Source organism: Engystomops pustulosus, chromosome 3 (genome assembly GCF_040894005.1).
Source record: "Engystomops pustulosus chromosome 3, aEngPut4.maternal, whole genome shotgun sequence".
NCBI classification, from domain to species: domain Eukaryota; kingdom Metazoa; phylum Chordata; class Amphibia; order Anura; family Leptodactylidae; genus Engystomops; species Engystomops pustulosus.
Genome location: NC_092413.1, coordinates 214,547,777 through 214,572,652, shown reverse-complemented (window position 1 = coordinate 214,572,652; position 24,876 = coordinate 214,547,777). Strand labels below are relative to the sequence as shown.

Below are 24,876 nucleotides of genomic sequence, written 5' to 3'. Positions count from 1 at the left end.
ATCCTTCTTTATATGGAATCCAATCATATAGCACAATGTAAAATACACCTACGTTCATATTAAACGGGAATAAAAATCCATAAAAATCAAGCTCAATAAACTAGGGGCACATACTCATAGATCCAGGCACATTGTGGTAATCTTCTCCATCTACCATCTCCAATCTTTTCCAACCTTATCCATGGCCTTCCATCTAAAAATCAATGTTTATGATTATGCTAATGAGTCATAAAAACTATAGGGGGGGGGTATTGTCAGAGCCCCTTTGTGCTGTAGCTTCACAGGCTGTTACACTGAGTAGAGCAGGTTTCCTTTCCTCGTGCACTTCCTGCAGGTGTTAGATTGCACAGGTAGAGAGAGGAAGCAAAGAGCAGGGGATTGAAAGAGACAGGTTCTGCTCATTGTAACAGCCTATGAATCTACACCACCCCAGAGTTTCAGGCTCATTAGAATAATTTTAAAAGTAGATTTTAGAAGGACGGAGACCATGGATAACAGATATAAGAAGATTATATGTGCCTGGATCTATGCGTAAGTGCCCCTAGTTTATTTATGCTTTATTTTCATGGTGGAAAAATAATAATAATTCATGTTAAAAAAAAAAAATAATATTATAATTATCAATGCCCGAATAATAACAATTAAATCTAAATGTATAATAATAATAATAATAATAATAATAATAGTAATAATAATAGTAATAATAATAATAATAATAATAATAATAATTATTATTATTATTATTTATTATTATTATCATCATCATCATCATCAATGTATAAATAATGCAAATTCTAAATAATCATTTTTAATAATAATAAATGCCTGAATTATTTAAACATAAATGAATAATAAGCATAATTACGGTAATAATAATAATAATAATAATAATAATAATAGCAATAAAATCATGAATAATGGAAATTCTTAATAAATAATAATGGTAATAATAATATTGAAAATAATTTACACTGTAGATCCAATCAAATAAACAATTAGGAACATAGAGTGTGATTGCAGACATAGTATAAGTTATAGTGACCATACATAGAGTATCACTCACACAATTCTCCTGCAGCCTCTCACCTGACTCCAGACGCAGGTAGTGCACACCTGGTGATATCAGGGATGAGGGAGATGTGAGGTCACTGGATCTGCTCGCAGTATTTATAGGGAACGTGTATTAAACACTTCCTGTGATTCGTCATGAACGGATGAAGCAATTTACATTTTAAAAAGCCACAAGACAATAATGACACAGATTACACAAGTGATGTGCAAATATGCGGATAGGACGGCAGACGGTGCACCGGCACAACATACTACATGTCCCTAGTGTTTAATGTCCCCATAAAAAGTTCTTCCGACATTCTGAGAAATGGTAACAAGATGAGGAATAGAGGAAGAGGGGAAGAGGGCGATAGAACAGCCGGGGGGGATCTGGGCATCAGGCCATGGGATGGGTCGGAGAGGAGGAGTATTAGGTAATAAGGTTAGAGACAGTAATGTGATGGGACTGATAGGATGATTGCTGATCCCCCACTGATCAACTATTGAAGACTTACCCTGAGGATGGAACATTAATAATAGTTCATTGCCGAAACTTTGTTTATTGGAAATACAGGTGAATGTAAAGACATTGTGCCGTAGTTACACATAGGGGTTTCATTCAATGGGGTCCATTTACTGATGTCCAGGATAGCTCGGAGGATGACTATCTACATGATCCTATTTGAAATGATACATCTCTATGTTGGCTACAATAAGTTTGCTAAAACTAACCATATTGAAGCCCAGCAGTAGTAAACATTTGGATCTCTCCGGTGGTAATCTTCCTAGAAAATCAATTTTATTACTTTTGGGTACAGTCAAGCTGTTTGTTCCAGCCCTGGACCACCGATGACCACACATTGGACAGTAGAAAGACTAAATTTGCTGTCTGATGAGTGGTCCTGTGCTGGCCATGCATATCTGGGAACACAATATTCTTTAAACCGTAACCACCTGTCAGGGTTCAGGGTCAGTGGACCCCTGGGCCACCGCCGGAGATGGTACAAGCCGACACCTGTGATCGGAGTCTAAGCGGCACCTGGTTTTGACCAGAGCCTGACGGATAACGGGATGGTCTTGCTGTGGCAGCCGAGGTCATGGTACAGAATCGGAGGCTCGAGGTCAGGAATAGGCACGAATTCGGGACAGGCGGAAAAAGTGCAGAGGTTGGGTCCGGGATCACAACAGGAGATCACTGCAGAGGCAAGGAACGGGAACAAGGAACGACACAGGAACTCACAGGGTAAGTTTTCTGAAGGCCAAAAGAGCGCAAAGACCTGGCAGGGAATCCTGGGAACAGCCGGCCTTTAAGGAAACGCAGGATTGCCAGCGCCAATCAGCGGTATTCTGACCCTTGAAATCTGAGCGTGTCGGCACGTGAGCGCCGTGGGGAGCGGGGAGGCGCGAACGGGCCAGCCGGAAGGGAGCAAGAGCATGGAGAGGTAAGAGCGGGGTAGCGCTGCAACAGAGAGGGGCACGGGTGCCATTGCTCGCGGGGGGCACCGGTGACACCGTCATTTGAAATAATTTTGTATGGGAGGACGAAGTGAACATTTTTCTAATACACTTTATTAACATATTTTGTTTTGTTTGTAAAAAAAATCAAGCTACTCGGGGCCGGATTAAAGGAGGGGCTCCTGGGGCTCTAGCCCCGGGGCCCCCACCAATTTCACTTTTTAAGAGGCCCCCACCAGTTTCCGACAGTCAGTGACTCAGCTCAGCTGAGTCGCTGACTGTCTCTGTGTGCAATGCACAGCGGCCCGTGGCCGCCCGCATCGCATATGGGGGTAAAGGATGATAGCTGTGTCAGTGAGACACAGCTGCCATCACTGGGGGAGTTCACTGCTGCACTGTTTTGGCGGCAGCATGTTGTGATGGGACGCTGGCGGCGAGTGATGACGTCATGCTGTCGGCATCCGATCACTACATGCTGCTGCCAAAACAGTGCATCGGCGATCTCCCCCAGTGATGGCAGCTGTGTCTTCAGTGGCAGGCGGCTGCCTGAAGAGCGAGGAAGAGCCTGCAACATCATGGGATCACTGGAAGGGAAGATGAGGGTAAGTATGAAGTTTATTATTTTGTGGCCATTTTCTACAGGGGACTGGCGGCTAAATTCTACAGGGGGCTTGTGGCTGTATACTACATGGAGCTGGTGGCTAAATTCTACAGGGAGCTGGTGGCTGTATTCTACAGGGGACTGGTGGCTACATACAAAAGGGGGTGGCAGGCTATATACTACAGTGGACTGACTGGTGGCTGTATACTAGAGGGGGCTGCAGGCTATAAACTACAGAGTCTGGCAGGCTATATACTACAGGGGGCTGGCAGGCTATATACTACAGAGTCTGGCAGGCTATTTACTACAGGGGGCTGGCAGGCTATTTACTACAGGGGGCTGGCAGGCTATATACTACAGGGGGCTGGCAGGCTATATACTAAAGGGGGCTGGCAGGCTATATACTACAGGAGGCTGCAGGCTATATACTTCCAAAAACATTGTTGGAAGGGCCCCCACCAGTTTTTGCCCAGGGGCCCCCACCACCCTTAATCCGGCCCTTGCTACTCCCCCCCATAGAGATGCAAATTCCAGCCTGTAACAGTGTGTGTCTATGGAGGCTGCATGAGCTCAAATCTAATCTCCCTGTGTTTGGTTAAACAGCTCTGGCAATGAGCCTTAACCCATTTCACTTTCAGCTTTAAAAATTATGCAAATTATGCATACTGCCAGGGAGAGAGCAGAAAGAACAGAGATCTGTCTTTAATCCTGTAGATGGATTGAACACAGAAGTGTGTTGTAACTAGGCGACACTTTACAGCCTGTTACTTTACAAACTAAGGAGAATTAGGTTATCATAGTTTATACAGTTGAAAATAGACACTTGTCCATCAAGTTTAACCGAGGAAGGGAAGGGATTGGATGAGGAAGGGATTTAGGAGAAACCATTCTATATAACAAAACCATCAATGTTATTTAGGTGTAAAAAGGCATCTAGAACCTTCTTGAAGCTCTCTGCTGTCCCTGCTGTGACCAGCGCCTGAGGCAGGCTACTCCACAGATTGACAGTATATTAGAAAAAGGTTCACATCTGCCCCCTCCCCACAATATCAAAAATCATCTGAAATGACGGTTACTCTTTAAATAAACATAAATATTTTAGTCAACACAAAGGTCATGTAATGGACAGGGTTGGACTGGCCCACCAAAGAATCGTGGGATCCTCGGTGGGCCAGGGCTCTACTACAATAATGATCCATAGAAATACATCAGAAAACATTCTGAGACTACTAGATGTGTCCATATGGTAGAATAAGGTTTAGTCTAGAATTAAAAAGTGACTCCGGATGACATAACCTTCTGGATATCATCTCCATATGTAAGAATCACACTCACCGTACGTGGCTAATCCTCGGGGCTTCCTATGGATACAGTAGAATGACTCTATGCACGACGCCACTTTCTCCAGGTAATTCCTACCCTTGAGCTGTCCTCCTTTTCTAGACCTGATTTTCTTTTACGTGTCTGGCGCAGCGTGATTCCAGTAAGCCTAACTAAATAATCAAGGTTTATTAGAGTAAACATGGAGACATCAAAGAGAATGTGAAGCCTATCATCAACAGGATTAGCGGGAGGGAACATCTCATGTGTCCTTCACACGTCCAAGATTATAACAATGACCTTCTCATTTGGAAGCAAACTCTTATTTGGCAAAATTAAAGCAGATTCCAGTAGGTACAAAAACAATATTTAAAGTGGAATTTGGTTTTTTAAGAAAATTCCATAATTACATTATAAACTAGAAATGATGTAACTTTTGAAGGCTCAATTTTTTTCCCGCTATTTCATGGCAATTTTAACCAATTTATTTACCATATTTTTGGGACTAAAAGATGGATCTTACTAAAAGACGCATCCAAAACTATAGCATCCAAAAAAATGAATTGCCACCAAATAGCTCACAAATAGCTCTGCTACATCCAAGCATTAACACACAGCTCTCCTACAACCATTCTTGGCGCTGCGCTGAGCTGCGTAATCTGTGAGCGCTATATAAATAAAGGAATTATTATTATTCACTTAAATGCAGCTCTGTTGCATCAATACACTCACACAGTTTTCCTAAAACCATTCACTCACACGCAGCTCTGCCACATCCATATGCTCACAAACAGCTCTCCTACAACCACCCACTCACACAAAGCTCTGCTGCATCCATACACTCACAAACAGCTCTCCTACAACCACCCACTCACACAAAGCTCTGCTGCATCCATACACTCACAAACAGCTCTCCTACAACCACCCACTCACACAAAGCTCTGCTACATCCATTCATTCACAAGAACCCCTCATTTTGTAGCTTCACAGGCTGTTATATTGTGCAGAAGTGATTCCCCTCTTTCACCGTGGACTGAAACTGCCTCTGCTGCAGTAATGTTACATCAGCAGAGGAAAAGCGAAGAAGTGCCGAAGGAGCAGAATGAAGGCTACAGATTGTAGGGGTTTTGGTATCAAAATTTTATACGTTTATTTATTATTATCCCCACCTGACCAGCACAGAGGGCAAAAATGATACAATTTCTAACGCAGAGCCATGAATTGCGTCTATTTCAGTTGTACAAGCCTTGATAATTGTGGCCAAAAAAAGTAAAACTCGACAGCCTTAAACTACGACAGATTCGCCACCACAATGATGAACGATGAATCCGGTGCAGCACTAATGTTCTCGAGCTCTGAAGGGTGAGAGCCTACAACACAGTGGGGGTCATTTACTAAGGGCCCAATTCGCGTTTTCCCGACGTGTTACCGAATATTTCCGATTTGCGCTGATTTTCCCTGAATTGCCCCGGGATTTTGGCGCACACGATCGGATTGTGGCGCATCAGCGCTGGCATGCACGTGACGGAAATCAGGGGGACTCGCGCTTACCTTCACTAGGAATAGACCGGTGTACTTCAGTGCATTCCTGCGGGCCTCGGGGAACTTGAGCGCAGCGGCGCCACCTGGTGGACGTCGGAGGAACTACCCTAGTGAATCCCGGCCGGACCCGAATCCACCGCAGAGAACGAGCCACTGGATCGCGAATGGACCGAGTAAGTAAATCTGCCCCATTGATGTAGTCCTCCAGATTGGTTTTCTTCTCCTGGTTCAGATCCAGAATCGGGTTAGCATTTGGGCCCACCGGTGCATCCTCCTGTTCTCCAGTACAACACTGCCCCACTTATTTAATATTCATAATATTATAAGATAAGTTATCAGGTTATCACCAATATAATAATTATGGTAACCTATTTTCTAAAATTGTCCATGGAGGGTGGAAAGGAGTTCTGGATGTTCTCGTTCTCTGTGCATATATTTGGCTAAGGAGCTGAACAGGCAAAGCCATGATGGTTCTATTTCTGGATTTTTCGGCCTCATCTATATAGGTGGTGCAGAGATCTGTGGGGACATGTCGCCCTCATCATTAGTGTTGGCTCCATGACATATAAACTCTCCAATGTAGATTTCATTATGGAGAAAATAGAAACAACTTGTACAACGTCCTCCTGGTAATTATCCCTCCTGATGAACCTCCCGAGCCTTGTGTGGTATCCAGGACCAATATCTGCAATACACCTCCCCGTCATCTGTCAGCTTCATCTGCAGTGAGACAGGATAATAGCTAACGAAGATCTCCATAACAAGTAACATGAATAAACCTCCACAATGTGGGGATAAAATTAAATTCCCAAATTTTCAGGCAGTACAGGCAGTCCCTGGGTTACATACAAGTTGAATTTGTATGTAAGTTGGAACTGTATATTTTATAATTGTAGCTCCAGACAAAAATTTTTTTTGCCCCAGTGACAATTGGAGTTTAATTTTTTTTTTTCTGTAACTGGAACAATTATTATCAATAAAGCTTCATTACAGACACCTTACAGCTGATCATTGCAGTCTAAAACTATAGTAAAGCATCCAGAGAGGTCACCAGAGGTCACAGTGGGCAGAGGGGTCTGTCTGTAACTAGGGGTCGTCTGTAAATCGAGTATCCTTAAGTAGGGGACCATCTGTATAGGGTACCCAGTAGGGTATAGGGCACTTACCCAGTGAATCTACAATCAAAATCCATCATTACTCATAGATCCAGGCACCAAGACTGTGGTATCTTCTTATATGTGTTATCCAAGGCCACCTTTCTTCTAAAATCAACTTGTACAATTATACTAATTAGTCGAGGTGCACTGAGGGGTGTTCCCAGAGCCACTCTGTGCTTTAGCTTCACAGGCTACAGGATATAGTGTCTCAGCCTCTTCTCCCTCTGCACTTCCCCCGTCCCTGTGCCTGATGTAATCTCACTGCAGCAGAAGAAGCTTCAGCACACAGAGGCCGGGGGGAAGTGCTCCTGCATCAACATATATTTTTCCGGTTTACAACGAACCATCTCATCCAAAGCCTCATGAATTCTTTAACATGAATTCTTTAATTCTGATACAAAATACGGCAAGAAAAAACATTTTGTATTGCCTCATTCCCTGGAATCTGAAGTCCATGTGAGGGATGTGATAAAGTAAAGACATCGGACAAGTGAGAATACGCATCAATGAACACAGAACTTTTGAGGAAACATCAAGTAGAGAAAGAAAAGTGAAACACGGAACACACAACACAACTCTAAGAGAAAGTTAGATCAACTGGATTGGGGCACATTTACTTACCCGTCCCTGGAGTTCACCGAAAGGGCATTGTCCGATGATAATGCCCTGTGCCGCGATTCACTACAATCGTGCGCCCGATATCCTGCATGTGCCGCTTCCCCGCTCAGGTCCGACAGAGTTCACCTTCTTCCTCCTGGTGCATGTAAGTGCTTGGGCTTGGGACATAATTTGAATGTTAAATCCTGCACTTAGTCCGAATCCGTCGGATCTTCTGATGACACGACCCCTAAATTGTGTTGCATGGAAACCAGCGTGCACCAAAATCACAGCGCAGACAAGGATACTTGTGCAAGCCGTGTAATCCCAGAAAAAGGCAAACAGTTCGACCAAAAGTGAGCAGCCCGACCCTTAGTAAATGAGCCCCATTGTGTCCAACATTAATTTGCTTCTCCAGCACCGTGCAATCTATAGATTCTTTCCTATAAAAGATAGTCAAAAAGTTATTATTATGTTTGCTGGATACGGATGATTTTTTGAGGGTTATTTGGTTTTCCTGAGTTTTTGTGGCATAAAAAGTCTCAGAGTAGTCACATTGAGGTTTTTTGAGACTTTTCACTGATCAAAAGTCTCACAGGACTATTTCCACCTCTTCATTAATCTGATGTAAACATAGAACTTACTGCTAATACAAAGCCAGAGTCATAAAAAGCCTCATAGTCCCTGCTGGTGGATGTGATGGGACTTTTTATGCATTTTGAGACTTTTCTTTGCAACTTTTGGAAAAAGAAAAACATTTATTCAAGGGCCAAAGCTACTTTAAAGATTCTTATGGGCAGTGGAGCTCCAAAAATAAACACATAACTGTCCCAAGGAGCCACCTAATGATAAGTAATCTCCTTTGTCCTCATGTCTTAACCACATGTGAACAAGTCGCTTTTCGAATTCAGACAAAAAAAAAAAGTCTGTAGAAATATGAAAGTAAATATGAAAGTAATTTCTAGTTAGGTCTAAGTCCAGAAACTCCATCACTTGATCTGTGCATTGCTAAGTGTCGCACCTTCACATAACTTATGTGGCGCTGCTGTCAAGATATTGTATGTGTGTGTACAGGCTCCTAATATCAAACGTGCACAAGTGTGAGACTTCCGATAAATCACATTCCTTTAAGTGACTCAAAGAGGCACATTTACTTACCCAGTCCAGTCGCGATCCAGCGGCGCGTTGTCCGACGCTGATTCGGGTTCTGCCGGGATTCACTAAGGTTGTGCGCCCGATGTCTACTAGGTGTCGCTGCTGCGCTGAAGTCCGCCGAGGTCCACTGGAATTCACCTCCTCCGTCTCAGTGTATGTGAGTGCTATTTTTGTGCCAAGTCTCCCCATTTCTGTCACGTGAAAGCTTGCGCCGATGGGCCACAATTCAATTGTGTGCGCCAAAATCCCGGGGCAATTCAGCGCAAATCGGAAAAATTCAGGAAACCCGGCAGAAAAACACGATTCGGACCTTTAGTAAATGTGCCCCAATGGGTTTAAGAAATTTTGACATCACTACTATGCAACACACTAGGGCACATTTACTTACCCGTCCGGAGAAGTTCACAGAAAGTGCGTTGTCTGTGTATAATGTACATCTGCCGCGATTGACTAAGATTGTGTGCCCCATATACTGCATCTGTCGCTTCCCCGCTCAGGTCCCCGGAGTTCACCTTCTTCCTGGTGCATGTAAGTGCATTGTCTTGTGACACAATTTGAATCTTAAATCCCGCGCTCAGTCCAAATCAGTCGGATTGATCGTCGGCACGGCCCCCGGATTGTGTCGTGTGAAAGCAGTGCTGCTGCGCCAAAATTCGATCGCGTGTGACACAATCCCAGCACACACCCCTTTTAAATACCTGTCAAAGCTGCGCAACTCCCGAAACTGGCGCACAGTCCGACAAAAGTGTGATCCGCTACCCTTAGAAAATAAGCCCCACTGTTCTCATTTGTAGATTATTTTGCTTTTCTATGGCAAAGAAGACGCGGCAATTTGTGGAAAATACAACAAAAACTTTGTGGTTACAAAAAAGTTTTAATGCATCAACAATTTAAATGCAATGAGGATCGATGAATGGATTGTTCCATGTTTTTGCTGCAGATTTTCCATGCAGTAGTCATATGTACTGTCGTGTTATACTATCTATGCCTTATATAAACCCAGAAGGCTTGACCCTTCCAGTCTTTACAGTATAGGTAGGGGCCATAGAGGAAAGCAAAAACTGTAAAATTATCCCTCCCTCCATCCATTAATTATCATAACAGTGGGGGCTGCTTTGACTTCCAGTGTGGGCCATTAGGGTTTGGAGCCTGCTCATCCCTTCCCATCACTTGTAGGGTAGAGAACAGTTATGACAGAAGGAGATTTGCCTATGGTACTCATGAAAATTGGGAACACTATTTAGCTCCACATCAGTCATAAAAAATTTGGGTGCACTTGTAGGTTATAGAATGGGATGTCAATCAGCTGCCAAGGTATAAACTCTAAGGATTGGGATGTAATATTACCACTGAGCTCAGTAGCTGGTTATTTCTGGTAAGAGAAGTGTATCTAAGGAATAGCTGAGCTCAGGAGCTGGTTCTTTACTGTAATAGCAGTGTATCAGTTGGATAACTGAGTTCATGCTACTTTTTTTAATTTAAAGGGCACCTACCACCACGATTCTACCTATAAAGGTAGAACGGGTGGTAGGTGGATGAATGGGACGTGAGGATAGCCCTTTTTTGGGCTAATCCTCGTGTCCTGGCTATCTTTTAGAAAACTTTAATACGCCGATATGTTAATTTTCTTAAGTGGCTACTGGGGCGTGGAGTAGCCGGACATGAGGCTACAAGTCGCGGCTACTCCACGCCCCAGTAGCCTCTTTTCTCCGCCTACCATGTCATCTTCGGCGCGCACCCTCGTCTGAATAAATGGCGTTCTGTGCATGCGCAGAACGCAGGCCTGCAGGTGCGCGGCCACGGACAGAACGTCGGGGCCTCGGAAAAGGGCGCGCAGCTACAAGGAGCTGCGTGCCGAAGATGCAATGGTAGGCGGAGAAAAGAGGCTACTGGGGCATGGAGTAGCCGAGACTTCTAGTCTCATGTCCGGCTACTCCAAGCCCCAGTAGCCGCTTAAGAAAATTAACATATCGGGGCTATCCTCACGTCCCAATCATCCACCTACCACCCGTTCTACCTTTATAGGTATGCAGGTAGGTGCCCTTTAAGAGCAATATATCAGCTGCATAGCTGAGCTCAGGAGCTGGTTATTTATTGTAAGAGAAGTGAATCTGGGGAATAGCTGAGCTCAGGAGCTGGTTATTTATTGTAAGAGAAGTGAATCTGGGGAATAGCTGAGCTCTAGTGGTGGTCACAGCAGAGACAAGAGAGACTTCAGAAGTTATGGAATAAGTGTAGAACAGTCACATCTGGTTGTATCTTTAACTCCATCAACCTCAATGTGGCTATTGCAATCTCATCTGTCAATGACCTACTTGCATAAGTATTACATAAATTAACACTGTTTAAAATATCCTTTCAATGTCCTTGTTGATTTAACACTCTAAGACTTTATCCCTGGGCTGAACAGTAGATAGAATAACATTCATCACTTGTGTAAGAGAGATCTGAGCCAATGAGTCATTGGTGTACTTAAGTTTTGGGTATTATTGTATCACTACTGGTTTTTCTAGCCATAATCTTGAAACAAAAATGTCAAATGTCACCTAATCTCCCATGGAGCCTGTTAGCTAAATAACCACCATGAAGGGTGGAGTAGGGTGGCGTGGTTGGCCAAGAATTAAGGGGACCTTACATAACTTGAAAATAGAAGAGTATTCAGAATGTGCCGTCTAATTTAGAAAACCCATTTTCCTATATTAATAGTTGATCATTCTAAATTAATAGAGGGGAGGGGTCTTCAATCCACTGAAACCAAAAGAGAATGAATAGAGTAATCACGGGTACAGTCCCAAGTCACAACCAGATATCAGACCCCTCTCTTGTCCTACTCCTCCAGACTCCTCTGTCCTCCTCCTCCTTCAAACTCCTCTGTTCTCTTTTTCTGTCCTTCTCCTCCAGACCCCACTGTCCTCCTCCTCCAGACTCCTCTGCCCCCTCTACTAGACTCCTCTGTCCTGACACAAATTGTGTCACAAGGCCTAGCCTTCTGATGCATCACTAAAAAAACAGTGAACTCTGTTGAACCTGTGTGGGGAAGCGACACATGCGGAAGCACGATCTTATTGAATCGCCGCACGGTGCATTATAGTTGGACAATGCACTTTCTGTGAACTCCAGTGACCGGAGTAAGTAATTGTGCGCCTATCTGTCCAAACAGTTGAAAATTGAGAAATTTTCTGAATTTCTATTTTTTTCAAAACGTATCTACCATCTTACGAGGGGTACACTGTGGGGCACATTTACTTACCCGGTCCATTCGCGATCCAGCGGCGGGTTCTCCGACAGGATTCACTAAGGTGATTCACTAAGGTCCGTGCGCCGATATTCACCAGGTCCGCTGGAGTTCACTTGCTTTTTTCTGGTGTATGTGAGTGCTTGATCTTGTGACACAAATGGCTTTTTAAATTCCGCGATTTTTCCGAATCCTTCGTGTTGTCCGGCGGCCACGCCCCCCGATTTCTGTCGCGTGAAAGTCGGTGCGATTGCGTCAAAAATCGATCACATGCACCACAATCCCATGAAATACAGCGCAAAATGGAAATATTCGGGAAAAACCCGACGGATTCGCGGCTGCGGACCCTTAGTAAATGTGCCCCTGTGTCTCGAGAAAACAGTCTCAAAGCCCCCTGGATATGTTTAAATGTTCCAAAGTTATAGAACTGGCATAGAATCACTGATAAATCTTCTCCATAGTCTATGAGGTTCCCTAAGTCGCAGGAGGCGGCGGTGCTTGATTTATCAAAATTTTACAAGAATTTTCAGATTGAAGACTATGAAGGAACACATAGAAAATAAGAAGTGAACACAATAAGGATAAACAAACCCAGTCTTGATGGAGTTCCCAGAACTTCTTTCCATTGTGGAGACAATTTCACATAACGTTCAATCACTTTCCTTCTTGGTCAAACAGTCTTATATAAGCTGGATAAGTGTTTGGGTCCATATTCTCAATAAGTGTAAACCAGCAGAGGTTTCAGGCTTTTTTGCTGCCTCCGACCCTGGAACAAAAAAGGAACTATAATATTTTTTGACCATTTGGGTTTAAGCATTATCCTTCATCCATAAAGTATGGAAGATGATGTGACTCTGTACTTATTTTGCATTCTGTCTTTCACTAGTCTGAACTCTACCCTATTTCACTTCTGTCTGTCTTACTTGAATTCCACCACACCCTTCTGTCTCCTGCTGATTTTGTTCTGGGCTGTAGATAGTTAAACTAGTTGTGATAAATAGATGCTTTCTGCACATGCTGGTTTGTTTTCAGTTTGGGAGGGAGACTCTGGAGCCCATAAGAAAATCATTTGCCCACTTTCTATGACTTGCAATAAATTTTTCCTGAATCTTGCTAGCATATTTTGTATTACATCATTTTGGTTCTTTTTCTTTTCTAAAGATGTGACATCATCTATTGTCAGTAGTGATGTAATGATGGGTCAGTGTTATCTATATAGAGGTCATTGTACAGGGAGGGGGAGGAGATAAGCTGTGACATCATCTATTGTCAGTAGTGATGTAATGATGGGTCAGTGTTATCTATATAGAGGTCATTGTACAGGGAGGGGAGGAGATAAGCTGTGACATCATCTATTGCCAGTAGTGATGTAATGATGGGTCAGTGTTATCTATATAGAGGTCATTGTACAGGGAGGGGGAGGAGATAAGCTATGATATCATCTATTGTCAGTAGTGATGTAATGATGGGTCAGAGTTATCTATATAGAGGACATTGTACAGGGAGGGGAGGAGATAAGCTGTGACATCATCTATTGTCAGTAGTGATGTAATGATGGGTCAGTGTTATCTATATAGAGGTCATTGTACAGGGAGGAGGAGGAGATAAGCTGTGACATCATCTATTGTCAGTAGTGATGTAATGATGGGTCAGTGTTATCTATATAGAGGTCATTGTACAGGAGGGGGAGGAGATAAGCTGTGACATCATCTATTGTCAGTAGTGATGTAATGATGGGTCAGTGTTATCTATATAGAGGTCATTGTACAGGGAGGAGGAGATAAGCTGTGACATCATCTATTGTCAGTAGTGATGTAATGATGGGTCAGTGTTATCTATATAGAGGACATTGTACAGGGAGGGGGAGGAGATAAGCGGTGACATCATCTATTGTCAGTAGTGATGTAATGATGGGTCACTATTATCTATATAGAGGTCATTGTACAGGGAGGGGGAGGAGATAAGCTGTGACATCATCTATTGTCAGTAGTGATGTAATGATGGGTCAGTGTTATCTATATAGAGGTCATTGTACAGGAAGGGGAGGAGATAAGCTATGACATCATCTATTGTCAGTAGTGATGTAATAATGGGACAGTGTTATCTATATAGAGGTCATTGTACAGGGGGGAGGAGATAAGCTGTGACATCTATTGTCAGTAGTGATGTAATGATGGGTCAGTGTTATCTATATAGAGGTCATTGTACAGGGAGGAGGAGATAAGCTGTGACATCATCTATTGTCAGTAGTGATGTAATGAGGGGTCAGTGTTATCTATATAGAGGTCATTGTACAGGGAGGGGGAGGAGATAAGCTGTGATATCATCTATTGTCAGTAGTGATGTAATGATGGATCAGTGTTATCTATATAGAGGTCATTGTACAGGGAGGGGGAGGAGATAAGCTGTGACATCATCTATTGTCAGTAGTGATGTAATGATGGGTCAGTGCTATCTATATAGAGGTCATTGTACAGGGAGGGGGAGGAGATAAGCTGTGACATCATCTATTGTCAGTAGTGATGTAATGATGGGTCAGTGCTATCTATATAGAGGTCATTGTACAGGGAGGGGGAGGAGATAAGCTGTGACATCATCTATTGTCGGTAGTGATGTAATGATGGGTCAGTGTTATATATATAGAGGTCATTGTACAGGGAGGGGAGGAGATAAGCTGTGACATCATCTATTGTCAGTAGTGATGTAATGATGGGTCAGTGTTATCTATATAGAGGTCATTGTACAGGGAGGAGGAGGAGATAAGCTGTGACATCATCTATTGTCAGTAGTGATGTAATGATGGGTCAGTGTTATCTATATAGAGGTCATTGTACAGGTAGGGGGAGGAGATAAGCTGTGACATCATCTATTGTCAGTAGTGATGTAATGATGGGTCAGTGTTATCTATATAGAGGACATTGTACAGGGAGGGGGAGGAGATAAGCTGTGACATCATCTATTGCCAGTAGTGATGTAATGATGGTTCAGTGTTATCTATATAGAGGTCATTGTACAGGGAGGGGGAGGAGATAAGCTGTGACATCGTCTATTGTCAGTAGTGATGTAATGATGGTTCAGTGTTATCTATATAGAGGTCATTGTACAGGGAGGAGGAGGAGATAAGCTGTGACATCATCTATTGTCAGTAGTGATGTAATGATGGGTCAGTGGTATCTATATAGAGGTCATTGTACAGGGAGGGGGAGAAGATAAGCTGTGACATCATCTATTGTCAGTAGTGATGTAATGATGGGTCAGTGTTATCTCTATAGAGGTCATTGTACAGGGAGGGGAGAAGATAAGCTGTGACATCATCTATTGTCAGTAGTGATGTAATGATGGGTCCGTGTTATCTATATAGTGGTCATTGTACAGGGAGGAGGAGATAAGCTGTGACATCAAATATTGTCAGTAGTGATGTAATGATGGATCAGTGTTATCTATATAGAGGTCATTGTACAGAGAGGGGGAGGAGATAAGCTGTGACATCATCTATTGTCAGTAGTGATGTAATGATGGGTCAGTGTTATCTATATAGAGGTCATTGTACAGGGAGGAGGAGATAAGCTGTGACATCATCTATTGTCAGTAGTGATGTAATGATGGGTCAGTGTTATCTATATAGAGGTCATTGTACAGGGAGGGGGAGGAGATAAGCTGTGACATCATCTATTGTCAGTAGTGATGTAATGATGGGTCAGTGTTATCTATATAGAGGTCATTGTACAGGGAGGAGGAGGAGATAAGCTGTGACATCATCTATTGTCAGTAGTGATGTAATGATGGGTCAGTGTTATCTATAAAGATGTCATTGTACAGGGAGGAGGAGGAGATAAGCTGTGACATCATCTGTTGTCAGTAGTGATGTAATGATGGGTCAGTGTTATCTATACAGGCGGTCCCCTACTTAAGAACACTCGACTTACATACGACCCATAGTTACAAACGGACCTCTGGATATTGGTAATTTATTGTAGTTTACTCCTAGGCTACAATAAATAGCTGAAACAGTTATCAAAGGTGTCTGCAATGAAGCTTTAGTGTTAATATTGATTCTTATGACAATCCAACATGTTTTAAATCCCATTTTCACAGAGACCAAAAAAGTTCTGGCTGGGATTACAATGATAAAATATACAGTTCCGACTTACATACAAACTCAACTTAAGAACAAACCTACAGACCCTATCTTGTATGTAACCCGGGGACTGCCTGTATAGAGGTCATTGTACAGGGAGGGGGAGGAGATAAGCTGTGACATCATCTATTGTCAGTAGTGATGTAATGATGGGTCAGTGTTATCTATATAGAGGTCATTGTACAGGAAGGGGAGGAGATAAGCTATGACATCATCTATTGTCAGTAGTGATGTAATAATGGGTCAGTGTTATCTATATAGAGGTCATTGTACAGGAGGGGGAGGAGATAAGCTGTGACATCATCTATTGTCAGTAGTGATGTAATGATGGGTCAGTGTTATCTATATAGAGGTCATTGTACAGGGAGGAGGAGATAAGCTGTGACATCATCTATTGTCAGTAGTGATGTAATGAGGGGTCAGTGTTATCTATATAGAGGTCATTGTACAGGGAGGGGGAGGAGATAAGCTGTGATATCATCTATTGTCAGTAGTGATGTAATGATGGATCAGTGTTATCTATATAAAGGTCATTGTACAGGGAGGGGGAGGAGATAAGCTGTGACATCATCTATTGTCAGTAGTGATGTAATGATGGGTCAGTGCTATCTATATAGAGGTCATTGTACAGGGAGGGGGAGGAGATAAGCTGTGACATCATCTATTGTCAGTAGTGATGTAATGATGGGTCAGTGCTATCTATATAGAGGTCATTGTACAGGGAGGGGGAGGAGATAAGCTGTGACATCATCTACTGTCGGTAGTGATGTAATGATGGGTCAGTGTTATATATATAGAGGTCAGTGTACAGGGAGGGGAGGAGATAAGCTGTGACATCATCTATTGTCAGTAGTGATGTAATGATGGGTCAGTGTTATCTATATAGAGGTCATTGTACAGGGAGGAGGAGGAGATAAGCTGTGACATCATCTATTGTCAGTAGTGATGTAATGATGGGTCAGTGTTATCTATATAGAGGTCATTGTACAGGTAGGGGGAGGAGATAAGCTGTGACATCATCTATTGTCAGTAGTGATGTAATGATGGGTCAGTGTTATCTATATAGAGGTCATTGTACAGGGAGGAGGAGGAGATAAGCTGTGACATCATCTATTGTCAGTAGTGATGTAATGATGGGTCAGTGTTATCTATATAGAGGTCATTGTACAGGTAGGGGGAGGAGATAAGCTGTGACATCATCTATTGTCAGTAGTGATGTAATGATGGGTCAGTGTTATCTATATAGAGGACATTGTACAGGAAGGGGAGGAGATAAGCTGTGACATCATCTATTGTCAGTAGTGATGTAATGATGGGTCAGTGTTATCTATATAGAGGTCATTGTACAGGTAGGGGGAGGAGATAAGCTGTGACATCATCTATTGTCAGTAGTGATGTAATGATGGGTCAGTGTTATCTATATAGAGGACATTGTACAGGAAGGGGAGCAGATAAGCTGTGACATCATCTATTGTCAGTAATAATGTAATGATGGGTCAGTGTTATCTATATAGAGGACATTGTACAGGGAGGAGGAGGAGATAAGCTGTGACATCACCTATTGTCAGTAGTGATGTAATGATGGGTCAGTGTTATCTATATAGAGGTCATTGTACAGGTAGGGGGAGGAGATAAGCTGTGACATCATCTATTGCCAGTAGTGATGTAATGATGGTTCAGTGTTATCTATATAGAGGTCATTGTACAGGGAGGGGGAGGAGATAAGCTGTGACATCGTCTATTGTCAGTAGTGATGTAATGATGGGTCAGTGTTATCTATATAGAGGTCATTGTACAGGGAGGAGGAGGAGATAAGCTGTGACATCATCTATTGTCAGTAGTGATGTAATGATGGGTCAGTGGTATCTATATAGAGGTCATTGTACAGGGAGGGGGAGAAGATAAGCTGTGACATCATCTATTGTCAGTAGTGATGTAATGATGGGTCAGTGTTATCTCTATAGAGGTCATTGTACAGGGAGGGGAGGAGATAAGCTGTGACATCATCTATTGTCAGTAGTGATGTAATGATGGGTCAGTGTTATCTATATAGAGGTCATTGTACAGGGAGGGGGGAGGAGATAAGCTGTGACATCATCTATTGTCAGTAGTGATGTAATGATGGGTCAGTGTTATCTATATAGAGGTCATTGTACAGGGAGGAGGAGGAGATAAGCTGTGACATCATCTATTGTCAGTAGTGATGTAATGATGGGTCAGTGTTATCTATATAGAGGTCATTGTACAGGGAGGGAGAGGAGATAAGCTGTGACATCATCTATTGTCATTAGTGATGTAATGATGGGTCAGTGTTATCTATATAGAGGTCATTGTACAGGGAGGGAGAGGAGATAAGCTGTGACATCAAATATTGTCAGTATTTATGTAATTAGGAGTCAGTAGTGTTGGTGATATGTATAGAGGAATTACCACATTTATGTTTTTAAATGTAATAAGGAATCGGCCTTTGTCTTTACTTTATCAGTTTGCCTTCGGTTCATGTGTCATGTCTTCAATATCAGGAAACAAATTAGCAGGGAACGCATAACTTAAAAAAGTGCCGTGTTTATAGAAGGAAAACCGGATCTTGATATATTCCACCCCTTGTCACTTGTCAATTTCAGTTTATTGCATCATATTTCTTTGTAGTGCTAATGGGACTAATTATGTGATTACCCCTCCCAAGATACTTGATCTCTAAACTTATTTTATAGGATTTTCTATAGAGTCTAAAGACTCTACAGACTAAACCCTTAGATATTTCTGTAAATAATATGGGTAACAGTTTACTTTAACACACCCTTACCAAACACTAACACACAGACCCATTACTTATTTGACCGACCATAATTCTTCAGGTAAGATAAAACATCACTATAGTAACTTCCTCCTTCACGGTTCAGCAAATTGTAGGTTGTGGTTCTAACTCTAGGACAAGTCCATCTACTTCACATACTCGATTATAAGTTGACCTGAGTATAAGCCAAGGCATCTAATTGTACCACAGAATACTGGAAAAATGTATTGACTCCAGAATAAGCCTAGAGTGGGAAATGCAATGGTCCTACCCTCCCTGAGTAATGAAATGCCCAGCAGCTTCCCCAAATAATGTAATGTCCAGCAGCCTCCTCTAGTAATGTAATGCCCAGCATCCTCCCCTAGTAATATAATGCCCAGCATCCTACCCTAGTAATATAATGCCTAGCAACCTCCCCAAATAATGTAATGGACAGCAGCCTCCCTCTAGTAATGTAATGGACAGCAGCTTCCCCTAGTAATGTAATGCCCAGCAGCCTTCCTCTAGTAATATAATGGCCAGCATCCTACCCTAGTAATATAATGCCCAGCAACCTCCCCAAATAATGTAATGGACAGCAGCATCCCCTAGTAATGTAATGCCCAGCATCCTCCCCTAGTAATATAATGCCCAGCATCCTACCCTAGTAATATAATGCCCAGCAACCTCCCCAAATAATGTAATGGACAGCAGCATCCCCTAGTAATGTAATGCCCAGCATCCTCCCCTAGTAATATAATGCCCAGCATCCTCCCCTAGTAATATAATGCCCAGCAACCTCCCCAAATAATGTAATGGACAGCAGCCTCCCCTTGTAATGTAATGCCCAGCAGCCTCCCTCTAGTAATATAATGGCCAGCAGCTTCCCCTAGTAATGTAATGCTCAGCAACCTCCCTCCAGTAATGAAATGCCCAGCAGATTCCCCAAGTAATGTAGTTCTCATCAGCCTCTCACAGTACTTAAGTACTCAATAGCCTGTCCCAGTTATGTAATTCCTTGCAGCCTCCCCCAGTAAGGTAATGCCCAGAAGCTTCCCCAAGTAATGAAATACCCAGCAGCCTCCCTGAGTAATATAATGGCCAGCAGCCTCCCCCAGTAACGTAATGGCCAACAGCCTCCCCAAGTAATATAATGGCCAACAGCCTCCCCTAGTAATGTAATGCCCAGCAGCGGCCCAGAGTAATGCAATGGCCAACAGCCACCCCCAGTAATGTAATGTCCTTAAGCCTCCCCCAGTAATGTAATGTCCTGCAGCCTCCCCCAGTAATTTAATGTCCTGCAGCCTCCCCCAGTAAGGTAATGCCCAGAAACCTCCCAAAGTAATGACATGCCAAGCAGCCTCTCTGAGTAATATAATGGCCAGCAGCCTCCCCCAGTAATGTAATGGCCAACAGCCTCCCCTAGTAATATAATGCCCAGCAACCTCCCCAAATAATGTAATGGACAGCAGCATCCCCTAGTAATGTAATGCCCAGCATCCTCCCCTAGTAATATAATGCCCAGCATCCTCCCCTAGTAATATAATGCCCAGCAACCTCCCCAAATAATGTAATGGACAGCAGCCTCCCCTTGTAATGTAATGCCCAGCAGCCTCCCTCTAGTAATATAATGGCCAGCAGCTTCCCCTAGTAATGTAATGCCCAGCAACCTCCCTCCAGTAATGAAATGCCCAGCAGATTCCCCAAGTAATGTAGTTCTCATCAGCCTCTCACAGTACTTAAGTACTCAATAGCCTGTCCCAGTTATGTAATTCCTTGCAGCCTCCCCCAGTAAGGTAATGCCCAGAAGCTTCCCCAAGTAATGAAATACCCAGCAGCCTCCCTGAGTAATATAATGGCCAGCAGCCTCCCCCAGTAACGTAATGGCCAACAGCCTCCCCAAGTAATATAATGGCCAACAGCCTCCCCTAGTAATGTAATGCCCAGCAGCGGCCCAGAGTAATGCAATGGCCAACAGCCACCCCCAGTAATGTAATGTCCTTAAGCCTCCCCCAGTAATGTAATGTCCTGCAGCCTCCCTCAGTAATTTAATGTCCTGCAGCCTCCCCCAGTAAGGTAATGCCCAGAAACCTCCCAAAGTAATGACATGCCAAGCAGCCTCTATGAGTAATATAATGGCCAGCAGCCTCCCCCAGCAATGTAATGGCCAACAGCCTCCCCGAGTAATGTAATGGCCAACAACCCCCCCCCAGTAATGTAATGCCCAGCAGCCTCCTTGAGTAATGTAATGGCCTCTGCCAATAATTAAATGCCCAGCAGCCTCTCCATTAATGTTATACCGAGCAGCCACTTCCAGTACTTTAATGCCCAGAAGCTTCCCCCATTAATGAAATCCCCAGCAGCTACAAACAGTCAGGCGCACAGCAATGGGAGGCGGGGGGGCTAGTGCTCCCACATATGCCAACTTGCTCCTGGGCTGGTGGGAGAACACTGTGCTGTTTGGGGATGTACCCTATCCGGGGATCGAAAAGGCAGAGGTGTTCCTTCGATTCATTGATTGACATCTTTGTTATATAGAAAGGTGATAGAAACAGTTTTGTTGATTTTGTGGAGAGCCTTAATAGAAACTAGATTGGGCTATGGTTCACATATGAGACTGACCCGAATAAAGTTCCTTTCCTAGATGTTCTACTGAGACGGACACAAGGGGGGGAACTCTAGAGACCCACAAATTCACTCTTGAGATGGGAGAGCCACCATTCTCTCCCCCTTCGCAGAGGAATCCCCAAGGGACAGTATATGAGAGTGAGAATGTAATGCCCAGAAGCTTCCTTAGTAATTTAATACCCAGCAGTAATGAAATGCCACATGCAGTCTCCCCCCATTTAGACCAGTGAGCCAACTTGCTTACCAGTAAACTTTCATGATGAGCAGTGATAGTCATTGGGGCACATTTACTTACCCTGCGTGATCCCCGAGGTGCATTGTCTGACTAGGATGAAGTCTGCCGCGGTTCATCAAGATCGTGCGCCGAGATCCCGCATGTGTCGCTTCCCCGCTCAGGTCCGCCAGAGTTCACCTTCTTCTTCCCGGTGTATGCGAGTGCATGTCTTACGACAATTTGACTTGTGTCCAATCCGGCGTGTAGTCCGAATCCGCCGGATCCGATTTGTGAAAGCCGACGCCGATGTGCCAAAATCCTCTGCTAAATGCGGCGTGGATTGGAAATCGTCGGACTATCCGACCAAAGTGCAGCCGCAGGACCCCTTGTAAATGAGCCCCAGTGTGTTACTAGTGAGTTACTATGATGAAAGCATAAACACTGATTACAAAATGAAGATACACACAGCAGTGTCATCCTGTCATGTTACATAGATAGATGTGATTTTCCTCTTACAACTCTCCTCCCTCTAACTTAGTAAGTGACAAACATAATAATTATTACACGTGACTTCCATGTAACAACAACTAAACAGAATGTAGAGCTCTCCATAGATACTGCATAGATTCAGAGCGAAGCACATTGCACAGTCTCCAAGTACACAACAAGGAAAGTGCGATAGTCGTTTTTACTATACGGGAGAGTTTTGAAACATCTTCAGGTATTAGGGGAATTATTTGGCAAAAATGACTGCTCTTTAATTAGGCATTCTTCCTTTTTACAAACTTTTTAGTACCAGAGTCCACCAAAACTATAGCTTCAAAGCGAACCTGTCACCAGCTGAGTCACTATTAAACCACTGTGCATGCGCAGAACAGCAGGCCCGATCCGAAGCCGGAGCTGAACAGGCCTGGGCCTGGTGTTCTGCGCAGGCGGCAGGTTTGTCGGACGAGGGCGCGCCGCTATGAATAGCTGCACGGCGAAGATTGTGGGTAGGAGGAGTAAAGAGGCTACTGGTGCGTGGATTAGCCGCGCCGTGTAGCCACAGCTTCGGCTACTCCACGCCCCAGTAGCCGCATAACAAAATTTACAAAGTGGGATAATAAAAGTTACCAAAGCAGTGCATGGACGTGAGGATTAGTCCTTAAAAGGGCTATCCTCACGTCCTATTGATCCACCTACCACCCGATTCACCTTTATAGGTAGATTTGTGGTGGTAGGTTCCCTTTAAGTACCTTATATTTACATCTCCTGCACAATGAATAATAAATATTTGGTACATTGTTTGCTCATTTTGTACTCTTATATAGAAAGATGAACACATTTTTAACTGATCATAATGCATGTAGCATCTTGTGGGACAGTGGGGCAGATTTACTTACCCGGTCCATTCGCGATCCAGCGGTGCGTTCTCTGCGGTGGATTCGGGTCCGGCCTGGATTCATTAAGGCAGTTCCTCCGACGTTCCTTCCTGCTGTGCTGAAGAGCATCAGAACGCACTCAAGTTCACCGGCCTATTCCTAGTGAAGGTAAGTGCAAGCTCCGCGACACTTTTCTTTTTTCCGGATCCATCGGGTTTTCGTTCGGCCAAGCCCCCCGATTTCCGTCGTGTGCATGCCGGTGCCGATGCGCCCCAATCCAATTGCGTGCGCCAAAATCACCGGGGCAATACAGGGGAAATCGGCGCAAATCGGAAATATTTGGGTAACACGTCGGGAAAACGCGAATCGGGCCCTTAGTAAATGACCCCCAGTATCTTTATTTCTCCTAATTTTTTTTCTATCATTTTTTCCGACTTTTCTCTGTGACTTTTGCTGTCGTTTTTCAAGTACACCTTGGTCTGCACCTTGTGCCTTCTGTATCTTTATTTTCCAGATGTTCTGTGCGAATTTTCACTTTTTTGCTTATTTTTGAGACTTTTCGGGCACAAATCTGCAAATTTAAAATTTTGCACGGTGACCTGTTGGGCATTGATAGTATTTTGCCAGTACCCTTCCAGTCTCACATAGAGGATCACTATGACATTATCTTGCTTCCTCTAATATGTTGGTGTTCCGTATCTGCTATTAACATTGTATTTAACCAGTTCAGTGCCAGAAACTACTTACATAAGAACAATACGTCAGCACAAAGGCAAATGTTACATAAAGAACCGACTGAATACATTATTGGGAAAACCGTTTTCGATAATCCTGTAATTATTTCCTTGTGGCAGTAAACAATACGCCCTGTGTCCTGTATACAGTGCAGTCATTGGTGCTCGAGGAAGGAAGAAGATTTTATAGTCTCCCTACCAAGTAACACAAACAGACCAAGAACGTCTCACATTCTGCAGCACACGAGGTCCAGATTTGGCCTTTATTCCGATGCCAGATACTTTCCCGGTAAGAAATGTCAGACTGGAACCAAATCCAAAGAATCATCCGATCAATGAATGGATTCATTTTTACTGAACAATTACTCATTGATGATCCGGAAATCAGCAAACATCCCCTATAAATGAGAGAGAGAGAGGAAAAATACACAATCCTGGGGGGATACGACTCCCATGACCCCTACGATTGTATAATAGGGGAGTGCTAGTTCCTGGTTTAGGCTATTGGCTTGTCCCATGAAATCTTTGGCGCTCAGGATAAAAACTTGTCAATTAAAGAGAACCTGTCATGCAAAATAACCCCCCTAAACTAAATATATTTTCAATAACTGCCATTAGAGAGCATTGCCTCTATCCCTTCATTGTCCCTCTACATGCCTGTAAACCTAAGCAATGAGGTCCTAAAGCTGTATGCAAATGACCTGTGAAATGTCCAATGAAGCATTAGCATATTCAAGCTGTCCACTCTATTCATGAGTGGGAGGCACAGCCACACCCCTAGTGCATGACTGACAGCCTGTATAATGATGTGAGGCTGTATAATGATGTGCTTCCTGGTGCTGGCGCCCCCTGCAGCCTGTGTGTGCATGTGTATGTGTTTAGGAGAGATACAGCAGCTCCAGGCAGCCATGTT

The 24,876-nt window shown here is 43.5% G+C and overlaps 1 protein-coding gene across 4 annotated transcripts in view; it reads right to left on the bottom strand.

Annotated features, from left to right (window-relative positions):
• LOC140120721 (cysteine-rich venom protein ophanin-like) overlaps positions 1-24,876 on the bottom strand; it is a 45,538-nt gene that overhangs the window by 17,393 nt on the left and 3,269 nt on the right. The window contains exons 1-2 of one of the 4 annotated variants that reach the window (XM_072139679.1): positions 12,704-12,877; positions 4,442-4,599 (exon numbers count right to left, since the gene is read on the bottom strand). The exons of 1 other annotated variant lie outside the window; for it this stretch is intronic. The gene's annotated coding sequence lies outside the window, so the exon portion shown is untranslated. Of the gene's footprint in view, positions 1-1,063; positions 1,220-4,441; positions 4,600-12,703; positions 12,878-24,876 lie in introns of those variants that run through there. 2 more of the 4 variants (XM_072139677.1, XM_072139678.1) reach the window with 2 other exon arrangements.